The sequence below is a fragment of the Capra hircus genome, chromosome 5 (genome assembly GCF_001704415.2).
Source record: "Capra hircus breed San Clemente chromosome 5, ASM170441v1, whole genome shotgun sequence".
NCBI lineage: Eukaryota > Metazoa > Chordata > Mammalia > Artiodactyla > Bovidae > Capra > Capra hircus.
The window spans coordinates 109535900-109548488 of NC_030812.1; positions in this window are offsets into that span (position 1 = coordinate 109535900).

Here is a 12589-nt window from a genome sequence, read left to right on the forward strand (position 1 = left end):
AGCCCGGAGGAGGTAGAATGATACCTTCAAAGCACTGAAAGAAAATAACCGTCATCTTAGAAACTGAGTGAAATTTTTTTCAAGATTTATGTACCCAGTGAAAATGTCTTTCCAGAACAAGGGGAAATAATAACATTTACAAATACAAAAACTGACTTTGCCAGTAGCAGACCCTCCCTAAAGGAAATTCCAACGGAAGAACTGCAGGCTGGAGGAAGATGATCACAGACAGAGGTCTGATGCAACAGAGAATAAAGAACAATGAAGAACATTGATAATACAATAACAATGTCTTCTGGATAAAAATAGAATTAAAATACACAACAATGGCATAGAACTTGGGTGAATGGATTAAAGTGTTCTATCTTTCTAGTCCTCAGAAGGAAAATGAAAATAGATAGCAAATATACTTGAACTCTGATGAGTTAAGACTGTAAGTTGTCATTAACAGGGTAAACAGAAAGAATGGAAATGCAGTATATAATATTTAGCCAGATTATTAGAGGGGAAAAACAGAATGAGAAAATCAATCCAGTCAATCCTAAAACAAGCAAGAATGGAGAGAAAAATACAAGATAGATGAGACAAATAAGTTATAAATTCAAATGTACTATAAAACAATGCAAGTGGACTAAATGTTGTAGTTAAAATACGAAGATTACCCGGCAGGATAAAAATCCAACTACCTGTAATTTACAAGAGACATCCACAAGAAACATTTCCAAAACAAAGACACTGAAAGGGTGAAAGGAAATGCGTAGTTAAAAAAAAAAAAATTCTTGTAATACAAAGGCTAAGGAAAAGAAGACTGGTGCAGTTATTTTAGTATCAGAAAACAATCACAGAGATTAAAAGGTCACTGAAAATGGTCCAACTGACCAGAAGGAAAGAACAATTTCAAACTCATATGAAAAGACCATAGTCTTAAAATATATATAAAAAAAAGAGAACTCTACAGAGAAATAGAAAAACCCACAATTATAATGGGAGATTTAAAAACACATCCCTCTGTAATCAACAGAACAAGCAGAAATACATTTAATGATAATATTAAGAAACTTGACTAGGGGACTTTTACAGAGCAGTGTAGCTACAAGTGCAGAATATTCTCCTTTCAAGACATAGGAGATATTCACAAAAGCAGCAAAGTTAAGGGCAGAAAGTTATCAGCAAAAGCAAAAGTTATTTCTATGAAAACACTAGCTGTATTGAATTTTTCCATGGACAGAGGAGCCTGGTGGGCTACAGTCCATAGGGTCACAAAGAGTAGGACACAACTGAAACAGCAGGCAGGCATACCTCAATTTGAAAATCCTGGGGAAAATGCTACCATTCATTAGCAATAAACACTGCAAAGCAAAAGAAAAAAAAATCAGTTAACGTAATTCACCATTAGTTAAGGAAGCAAGACATATTGTTATTACAAATGATACATGGAATGTTTAAGATCTGTTTATGTTTTAAAACCTGTAGCAAATTAGGAATACAAGGGAATGACTTTATCCTGGTAAAAGTATCTACAAAAATCCTACAGCAAATATTCTAATTAATAGTGAAATATTGAGATTAGTAAAAAGGCAAGGATGATTGCAACCCCCATTTACATTAAACATAGCACAGAATATATTCTAGACCTGTGTTATCCAATATGGTAGCCACTAGCCCCCTATCACTACTGAGATCTTGAAATGTGACTAGTCTGAATTGATGTGTAAGAGTAAAATTAAACATGTTGAATTTTAAATAGTACCAAAAAAAACCATACCATAAAATGGTCTCATTAATAATTGTATGTTGATTACATATTGAATATTTTAATACACTGGGTTACATGAACTATTTTACAAAAATTCATTTCACCTGCTTTTTAACATTTTTAGCATGGCTATTAATTTTAATTTTAAAATATACCTGCGGTCTGCATTTATGACTCACATTAGATTTCTGAACAGTGTTGACTAGACAGTAAGATAATAAATGAAACTAAGGGAAAAGGATTAGAAATAAAACTGTCACTATTTTCTGGTTTTGTGTAGAAAATCCAAAATTTCTTCAAAATATTAGAATTGAAAAGACATGTTAGCAAAATTGTTGGATTAAAAAAGTCAGTATACAAAAATCTGTTGTGTTTTGTATTCCCCTATGCAGCAGTAAATAATTAGAAAATATCACTTTTAGTATAATAAAAATATGTACAGGACCTAGAAATAAATATACTGATTTATACATCTAGGTCCTTCTGGAATAAAATCATAAATTTTCATTGTGAGACATTAAAGACTATCTAAAAATGGAGAGTTAAACCATGCTCATGGATTGAAAGATCTAGTCCTGGAACCACGACGATTCTCCCCAAATCGGTCTAAGTCAAGAGTCAAGGCAAGCTTAATCAAACTCACTGGAGGAATTTTTTGGGAACTGGATAAACTGAATGTAAAGTTTGTATGGAAGTGCAAAGGGCCAGGACAAGTCAAGGTGCCCTTGAAGGAGCTGAAGAGAGAGAGGCTGGTGGTGATGAGATCACCCCTAGCAGATACCAAGACATTATAAAGCTAAAGCAAATAAGACCGTGAACTATTGACACAAGAACAGATAAATAGGACAGTGAAACCAAAATGAAAGCCCAGAGGACTATAACCACAGACAGATCAATCTATCTAGAGAGAAGGAGCAAGAGGCTGAAACTGCTGGTCAGTGGGTATGAACTTTTCAGTAAAGGGTAACTGGAATTATCAATTCTCCATATTGGGGTGGGGTAAAATTAGACCTCCTCCTTACCCCAAATTAACTCCAAGCCTCAATGTGAAAGGCAAAACTCTGAAATTTTTAGAAAATAATATTTTAAAATATATTTATTAACGTAAGGTAGAGGCTAATTTCTTACACGAGAAACAAGAGTGTAAGTCACATCGGAAACAGTTGATAACTGCAGTTACATTCAAATTATGAACGTTCTTTTTCAAAAGACTATGTAGAGAGTGAAAAGAGAAGTCAGTATTTAAAACACTGTAAATGGACAGAGGAGAATGTGTAAGGAATTCCTGTGGACCTGTAGGAGGATAGACAACAAATTAGAACAGAAATCCAGGAGCGGGGAAGGTGGGCAAAGGCTGGAACAGGCGCTTGTAAAGAGGAAACACAAGTGATCAGTCAAATGAAAAGGCATTCACCCTCACAAGTGATGCAAATACAAAGCCGCAGTGAGATATAGCTTCACTCCGACTTGCTAAGCAAGGATTGTGAAGGCTGATAATGGCAAGTCCCGACAAGAACTCTCAGATACTTTCTGGTGAGAATAAAAGTGGACTCAACCACTTTGGAAATCAGTTTAGTGCGACTGAGTAAATGGAAATTTGCATATCGCCTGGGAGCCAGCAGTTTGTCTCCCAGGGACACATGTGAGGACGATTTTTGCACATGTGCAACAGAAAACTCATTTTAAAATGTTTGCAGAAAGGACATTTGCAAAAACTTGAATCTGGAAACAGCCCCAACATCCACTAGGCTGGGCAAGTCTGGAATATTCACACACTGGATTATTACCTAGCATTGAACTTGAGTAAACTACATACAGTGATACACATCTGGGTGAATGAGTCTTTCAAAATAATGTTAAACAAAAGAAGTAAGAATATAAACCATACGGTGCCACTTACATAGAGTTCAAAACCAGGCAAAGCTAAACACCACTTTGTACAGGGATGCAGGTGTGGATGGTAAAAACTAATGAGGGAACAAGAAAACTATGATTGCAGAGAGTGGAATAGTGGTTTTCTTTTGGGGAGAGATATGAAAGTGGATGCAAGGGAACCCACGGTCCTGGTGATGTCCCCTTTTCTGATTTGAAGGCTGTTTATGTGGACGTCAGCTTTACTATTATTCTTTGAATGTCCGTAAGTTTTATACACTCTTGTAAGCGTGATGTGTCACAATCCAAAAATTAAATTTAAAGGAAATCTTTCTGAAACTATAGTTAGGGACCAGACTCTACAGGGCATTTTAGACTGTGTTAAGGATTTTTGTCTTTATCTTAAAAAGTACTAGATTGTTGAGGAAAAATTGCAGCTGAAAGAGCGATACAAAGAATAGTAGAAAAACTGACTCAAAATAATTCAGGGTATAAGATAACTTTGAGATGAAACCTCTTCAGAGATATTTTAGGAGATCCCACATGTGAAAAGCAGAAACAAGCTGCTTTGAGAAGGTAGCGATCGGAAAATAAGAAAGAATTCTTGAACATAAAAAACTGCTGAAATTTAAAAAATGAACAGAGGAGTTAGCGGATTCTAGAATATAGAACCAAAAAAAAAAAAAAAAAAAGGAGAATATGAAAGAAAAGACCAAAGCTAAAAGGAATCTATGGGGTCTGACATCTGTATCAGGAGTTCCAGAAAGAAAAGGCAGGGAAAGCAAAGGGGAGGAAATGACCAAATAGAAAAGAATTTCCCAGAAGTGAGTAGAGACACGGCCATCACGTTGAAAGGATTTATCAAGTGATGAGCAGGGTAGACACACACTAACAAATGTCTGAACATCAGGATAAAAAGAACATTAATTTAAAAGCTTTCTGTTTAAAAAAGGTTGCAAAGAAAAGAACACGAATCAGTCTGGCATTACCGGTAACAGAGGCCAGAAGACAGCAGAGAAAGGTCTTTGAATTCTAAACAAAAATTACTTTGAATCTAAAAGTATATGCTTTCTGGGCCAGTTTAAAATGTTCTATTCAACGGAAATTATGACTTACAGTGCTGTAAACAAATAAGAGGCTACTCTTCTCATCTAACCAGATGAGGAAGCATTGCTTGCTTGTTCAGTAGACCAGAGACATCAGGGACAGCATCTCTGTGATTCCACAGGCTTTAGCTTATATTTGTTGCCATCTGGTGATAAGATGACAGCTTCAGCTCCAGACAACACACCCATGTTCCTTTCAAGAAGGAGGGTAGAGGGTGGTGCCATGTGCCTATGTTCCCTTTTATCCTGATTTTAGCAGGAAAACAAAGCTTACCCAGAGAAACTGCTTATGGCTCAGTTGCCAGAAATGTGTTGCAGAGCTTCTCCCGGTTGCCAGAGAGGCTGAGAAAACGGGTATTCAGCCAAATTACATTGCTGCCTCATACACAGAAAAGGGGCAAGAAATAAGTAAGGGAATGGATACCAGGTAGGGAACTAACAGGTTAGCCTCACTAGCCAAACTCAAATGTGATGGCTAAATAAGACAATTTTCAGACCTGCAAGAATTCTGAAAATTTAATTCCTGAGCATCCATCATTAGGAAATTATTTGAGCATCTACTTCATCAAGAATGGCAAGGTGTTATTCAGGGTAAGTAAGGCTAGCTATCAGACCAACACACATGCACACACACACACACACACACACAGTCCCAGTAGTTAAATACACCAAGGATTCATTTCTTGACCACCTTGGAGCCAGTGATGGTTACTGAGGCCAGGGAGGGGCTGGGGGAGTCTGCTCTGCATATTCATTTATGACCCAGACTTCTCCCATCTGTGTTCTCCACAGGGACATCAAGCCAGATGACAAGGGAAGCGAGTAAATAAGAGACATTCTCTTCACAGAAGTCTAATAAACCTCCCAAGCACATTCCATCGGCAAGAACTAACTATGCATGTGACCCAGTGCAGGTGGAAGGAAGTGGGTCATCACCAGGTGCCAAGGAAGCAGAGGAGCTGGTGGGCTTTGGTGAGTAGCTGCAGTCTCTGTACAGGGTGGATACTGAGAGGAAGCTGTAGGAGATGAAGCAAAGAGATTTGTCTAGGAGTCCAGTGGAAAGCTTCCTTGGACAGCAAAGAGATCCAACCAGTCAATCCTAAAGGAAATCAACCCTGAATATTCATTGGAAGGACTGGCGCTGAAGCTCCAATACTTTGGCCACCTGATGTGAAGAGCTAACTCTTTGGAAAATCCCCTGATGCTGGGAAAGATTGAGAACAGGAGGAGAAGGGGGCGACAGAGGACGAGACGGCTGGATGGCATCACCGACTGCATAGACATGAGTTTGAGTGAGCTCCAGGAGATTGTGAAGGATAGGAAGGCTGGCATGCAACAGTTCATAGAGTCGCAAAGAATGGGACATGAGTGAGCAACTGAACAACAACCAGTGGAAAGAACTTTCAGGAAAATACCTGTTGCAGCAAGCCTAGAAAGCAGTTTTCATGTCTCATGGGTAGAAACCTAGGAGTGGAATCATTGGAGTGTAAATGGCAACTTTCTAAGAACCTGTCAAACTGTTGTCTACGATGGCTGGACTATTTTACATTCCCTTCAACACCCAGAGGTCCATTGCTCCACGTCCTTGCCAACACGTGATATCATCAATCTTTTCCATTTTAGCTATTTGTTGCAGGTATACTGATAGAATTTGCATTTCTCTAATGACGATATTGAGCATCTTTTCATATGTTGATTTGCATAGCTCAGTTGGTAAAGAATCTTCCTATAATGCAGGAGACTCTGGTTCGATTCCTGGGTTGGGAAGAATCTCTGGAGAAGGGAAAGGCTACCCACTCCAGTATTCTGACATGGAGAATTTCATGGCCTGTATATAGTCCATGGGTTTGCAAAGAGTTGGACATGACTGAGTAACTTTCACTTTCACATCCTCTTTGGTAAAATGTGTCTTCAAACATTTTGCCCATTTTGCAAATCAGCTTCTTTGTCTTATTTTCCGTTTATAAGAATTATTTTAATATCCCAAGTCCTTCGTGAGATATATGTTTTGCAAATATTTCCTCCCAGAAAGCTTGTCTTTTCATTTCCTTAGTGGTGTCTTTCAAAGAACAAAACCTTTTACCTTTAGATAATGTGATTCATTATAAGTTACTTTTTGTATGTGATATGACGCGAAGATCAGGCTCATTTTTTTCCACATGGTTATCCATCTTGTCAATTTCTCCCAAAAAAGACTGATAGAATTTTTATGAAGATTATTTTGAACCTGCAGTTTGATTTGGAAATGACCGACATTTCTATATATGTAGTTTTATTTATTTATTTTTGGCTGTCCTTGGTCTTCGTAGCTGCATGGGCCTTTCTCTTGTTGCAATGAGTGGGGGCTATACCTGCTTGCGGCTGGGGGGCCTCTCCTTGAGGTAGCTTCTCTCGTTGCAGAGCTCAGGCTTTAGGGCGAGTGAGCTTCGGTGGCTGCGGCACCTGGGCTCAGTAGCTGCCGCTCCCGGGCTCGAGAGCACAGGCTCGGTAGTTACGGTGCACAAGCTTGCTTGCTCCACAGCATGTGGAATCTTCCCGGATTGGGGATCGAGCCCGTGTCCCCTGCATTGGCAGGCAGATTCCTTACCACTGAGCCACCAGGAAAGCCCCTAACTGATATCTTATTATTGAATTTTCCAATCGATGAAAATGTTATGACTCTCCATTCAATAGCATTGAACGTTTAGTTTTCATTTGATTTTTTTCAAAAATGTCAAAATGGTCAGCAATGTTCAGTAGCTTCAAGGGTGCACTTGCTACACATCTTGTCAGAGCTATCCTTAAGTGTTTCATGCTGTTATAAAGTGGTGTTTTAAAATTTTAGTTTCCAATTGTTCATGACTAGTATAGACAACTAAATTTGATATTTTGTATTGACCTGTATCATACAACATTGCTAAGCTCATTTATTAGTTCTATTAGCTTGTTTGGTAAATCCCATCCAGTTCTCTATGTAGGTAATCTTGTCCGTGAATAAAGAGTTATCCTTTACACCAGTCTGTATGGGTTTCTTTTTCTTGCCTCGATGCGCTGGCTAAGACATCCAATGCAGTGCTGACTAGAGGCATAGAGGGCAGACATCTTTGCATTTCTCTTGATCTTTGGGAGAAAGCACTCAGGGTTTTATTACATTAGTTACAGATTTTTTGGAAGACACCGTTTATTAGATTAGGAGAGCTTCCTTCTAGTCCCAGTTTGCCGAGAGCTTTTATTATAACGGTGTTGAATATTGTCAATACCTTTATCTACATCTATTGGGATGCGCCTATGGCTTTCCTTGTTCATTAACAGGGTGAATTAACATTTGACTTCTAAATCAATAGTAAAGTTAAATATATTTTTATTTTTTAGTATTAAAATAGATACTCTCAGGCCCTGAGGGGTGTCGCAGACTCTCTTTCTGACTCACTTCCGACTCATCTCTCAATTCCATCCTTTCCTCCCGACCCTGTGGTCACCAGCACTACCTCCACCCTCAGACCAAGCCTCCAGAACCTCGCACTTCAGTCCTTGACACCTCTTTCATCTGGCACTGTGGCCAGAGTGACCATATCCTTCCCTACTAACCACTTGCGATATTATGATTCTAATAAGAAATATCAATTTGGTTTCCCCATGTCTGGCACAGAGCTCCTAAAACCCTTGGAATTTCCTAAGTGATAAGAGTGATAAAGGTATCCTGATATTTATAACAAACTTCTTTCAACCACATCTGAGTTTATGTTCATAAGGTGACTTCTGGAAAGTGACTAAAGGTAGGGACTGGTTGCCAAGGAAATTAACCAGAGGCTTAGAGGGCTGGAGCTTTCAGCTCCAAGGAAAGAAGAGCTGAAGGTTGAATCAATAGCCAGTGGCCACTGATTTAACCAATCGTGCCTATGTAATGAAGCCTTCATAAAACCCCGAAAGCATGGGGTTCAGAGATCTCTGGATTGGTGAATACCTGGAGGTCTTGGGTGAATAGCCCACCCAAAGAGAGCGTGGAGGCTCCACACCTCTTGCCCATACTTTGCCCTGTGCATCGCTTCCACCTAGCTGTTCCTGAGCTGTATGCTTTTATAATAAACTGGCTATCCAGTGGGTAAGCTGTCTTCCTTAATTCTGTGAACTGCTCTAGCAAAGTAATCAATCCAGAAAAAAGGGGCTATGGGGATCTCCGACTTATGGCTGGTGGTACAGAAGCATAGGTGACAACCTGGACTTACTATTGGCTTCTGAAATGGGGGACGGGGTGGGGACGGCTGGCCTTGTGGGACTGAGCCCTTGACCTGTGGGATTTGACACTGTCTCAGGGTAGAATTGTTCACTGTTTGGTGGTGCTGGAAAGACACACAGGATCACCATTCAGTGGCTCTCAGCTCAGGGCCTCTATACATACGCTGTTCCCTTCGTGACTTTCTCCCCCAGTCCCTCCTCTGATTGCTAAGAGCCTAAGCCAGTCACTGTTGTTTCCATCCTTCAAAATGAATCTCAAACATTTCCTCCTTCATGAAGCCTCCCGGGTTACTCTTTCCCGCCCCAGCAAACCTTGCTGGGCTTTGCTCGGTGACAGCTGTGCCCCTGCTGCCCGTCTGTGTGCGCCTCCTCCATTGGACTGGGAGCTCCTCCTGGAGGACAGGGACCATGTTCGATTCAGCTCACCATCCTGGTGCTCTGCCCAGGGACAGGCTCACAAGAGGGGCTTTGCATTTGTTGAGTGAATAAATACATGCTCAGTGAGAGACTGGCCTTCCGCAAAGCCAGGGGAAGAGGGCACTAAATGGGGGCTTTGCAGTAGGAGGCGGGAAGGCTGCTGAAGAGTCAGCCTCGGGACTTTCCTGGTGACCTTGTGGCTAAGACTCTGTACTCCCAATGCAGAGGGCCCTGGTTTGATCCCTGGTCAGGAAACCAGATCCCCACGCCATAACTGAAAGTCAGAGGCCTCAATGAAGATCAAAAATCCTGTGTGTTGCAACTAATACCCCATGAAACCAAATAAATGAATACAATTTTAAAAAAAAAGACTGGCACAATCATTTTTTTAAAAAGGGTGGGGAGGTGAGGGGAAGAGGCCCTGTCGATTGCAGAGGGAAGGCTACAGGATGTCAGGTGTCCTCTTAAGCCTGGGAACATAGCAAGATGCGCTCTGACCACCAGGTGGCGCCAGGCACCCAGGTGTCTGACAGCCCAAGACGTGTTCCTCGACTTCCTTCATAGGATAGACGCCCAAGAAAGCCAGAGCCAGAACCTGCAGGACCCACCGCAGCCACACAAGAGGGTTCTTCTAGGCCGGCCCTTGGTGTCACCTCAGGTCCTCAAGGGGTCCTGCCCATCTGCTCTTCTGTGCCTGAGATCCCACCTACTGGACTTGGGATGACTCCGCTACACTGCAATCCCCCTGCTCCTCCCCCAGCCCAGGGAGGAGTGCCTTGGATGATGCGTGTGTCACCAGAACAGCAGAAAAGAATGGGACATGGATCTAGGGTCCCTGGGTTCAAATCTCCACTCTGACACTTACTGGTCGTGTGACAGGTACCCAGCACTGAGGCTGGGTCTTGCTATGAGCAGGCACATTCTGAGCACTTTACTTGTGTTACTCCATTAATCCCTCCATCACGCTATGGTGTAGGAACCACCATTAGCCCCATTTTACAGATGAGGAAACCGAGGCACAGAGAAGCTCAATAGCTAAAGATTACATAGCCAGGAGGTGGGTCCTGCCAGGGAGGGATTAGGCGTGGATGCAATGCCCAGGGCCGGGAGGAGAGAAGAGGGTGGGCGTGGAGGCACAGGAAGTAGGCCAGAGGGTCCAGGCTATCAGGGGAGGCCAACCAGACTGAGGAGGAGCTGCCCAGGGGTCAGAGGAGAATGGCTTGGGAGGTGGGGGGGGCACCTTGGAACCAAGCAGGAGAGACATGTGGAAGATGCTGAAGGCTGATGAGAGATGTACCAGGCTAAAGAGTGACCGTGAAGGTGGAGTGGTGGTGTGGACAAAAGGAACAGCGGAGAGGCATAGGTGGGAGTTGGGGGTCCAGAGGCTTGTCTGTTTTCAGGGCAGACACTTGAGGGTGTGTCTGGGCTGTAGGAGAAGGAGGCAGACCGGGGAAGAACCAGTAGAGAGGGGGCAGCTGATGGGAGGTGTGGAGCTTATGGTTCTGGAAGTCGGGAGCGGAACAGCACCGGGTGCACCTCCTGGCTGCAGGGTGAGCGGCCCACATCGATGAAGTCCCTGATCCTCACGCTTCCAGCTCTCACTCTACAAGGAGCACACAGAGGCCTTCAGCGACTCACTGAGAACCCCAGGCCATGCGCTCTCCTCCCAGGCCCCACTGCCTCCCGGGGACTCAAGCCCCCACCCGGTCCAGGGAGAGAGGCCATGGAGCAGGACCCACAGGCTCGACCCACCCACGATGCCTATGATCAGGGCCAGGAGGCCGAGGCTGAAGGGCACGGTTCCGACCTCTGGGTCAGACAGTTTCCCAGTGTCTCTCCCTGTTTCTCCTCGGCCTGTTGCCCTCTGTCCTCAGGGCCAGGCTGGGCACAGAGCCCAGAAATGGAGTTGTCTTGGGGATCCCCACTTAGAAAGCATCTTAGGATGGTTTCTAGGCTCTTATAACCATAGCCGTATCCTGTCTTCATAGGCGTGTTACTTCTCTGGTCCTCTAGCACCCCAGGAGGTCCACCCTGTTACAACCCCCTCCTTGAAGGTGGGAAACAGCACAGAGATGTTGAGCATCTTGTCCAAGCCACACAGCAAATGAACGATGGAGCCAGAACGTTCCACGCTGCAGACCACATCGGATTCTGTGTTATTAAAGCTTCTCACCCTCAGGTCTATCTGGTGTGGCTGCGGAGGCAGGACTGAGCCCCGCTGGTCCAGAGGCCGACACACTCTTAAGTGCTGGCCCAGCCTCCTGTCTCTCCAGAGAAAAAGAGCCCCCATTTCACAGATGGGGAAACTGAGGCCCAGAGGGGAACAACTCGACAGAGACCCCACCCCTGGGGTAGAACAGGACTCTTAGCCACCTGTGATGACCCTCTGCTACTTTCTGTCCTGGGAGACCCATCCCATTCCCCTTGGGGCCTCTCCCTGCACCGCCCAGCCCTTCTCCCTCCCTCTTGCAGGCACAAACCGCCCACAGACAGCCTGTATCCCTTTTCCTGTGGCTCATTCAGCAGCCCCCAAGAGGATTTCCTGGGGCAGGTGCGTGTGGGGCGCCGGATGAGGAGGCAGGAGGACAGGTGTGGGCAGACCAGTCCTTTCTGAGTCCCACCTGAGGGCCTCAGGTGCAGCCCCAAAGCCCAGACGCTGCTCTGTCTGGGGCCCGGCTTCCGGCTGAGCGAGCCCAGGACCCAAAGGCCAGGCTCTGGGACTCAGATTCATTTCCTCCCGGGCCCTGAGCGCACCTGCTCCCGCCCCTCACCACATCTGCTTCTCCTTCCTCACCCCCAGCCCTGGTCTCGGTTCCTTTTCCTGTGGGGACACCCCGCGGTTCTCTGATCTCTTCTCGGAACCCTGGTCCCCTCCTCCATCCGACCTGGGCCTGGGGCAGCCTCCCTGCCCTCCCTGGTGACCATCTGGCTCCTGCTTCATCGAGGCTGGTGGTGGGAGAACTTGGAGGGGCCTTGGCCTTCCTCCACTGCCCCTCAGACTACGGCTGGGAAAGCTGAGGCCACCAACCCAGGGGCTCCTCAGAGGCATGGCAGGGGCTTGACATCTGAGTGTCTCTGTGGGCTGGCATGGGGCCAGCATAGGGGCAAGTAGTGCAGGGTGGCATGTCTGAGATGGCAGGTGGGTCAGCTGAGTTGGAATCCAGTTCCACCATGTTGTGCTGTGCAGCCTGGGGCAAGATTCTCAACCTCTCTGAGCCCCCCT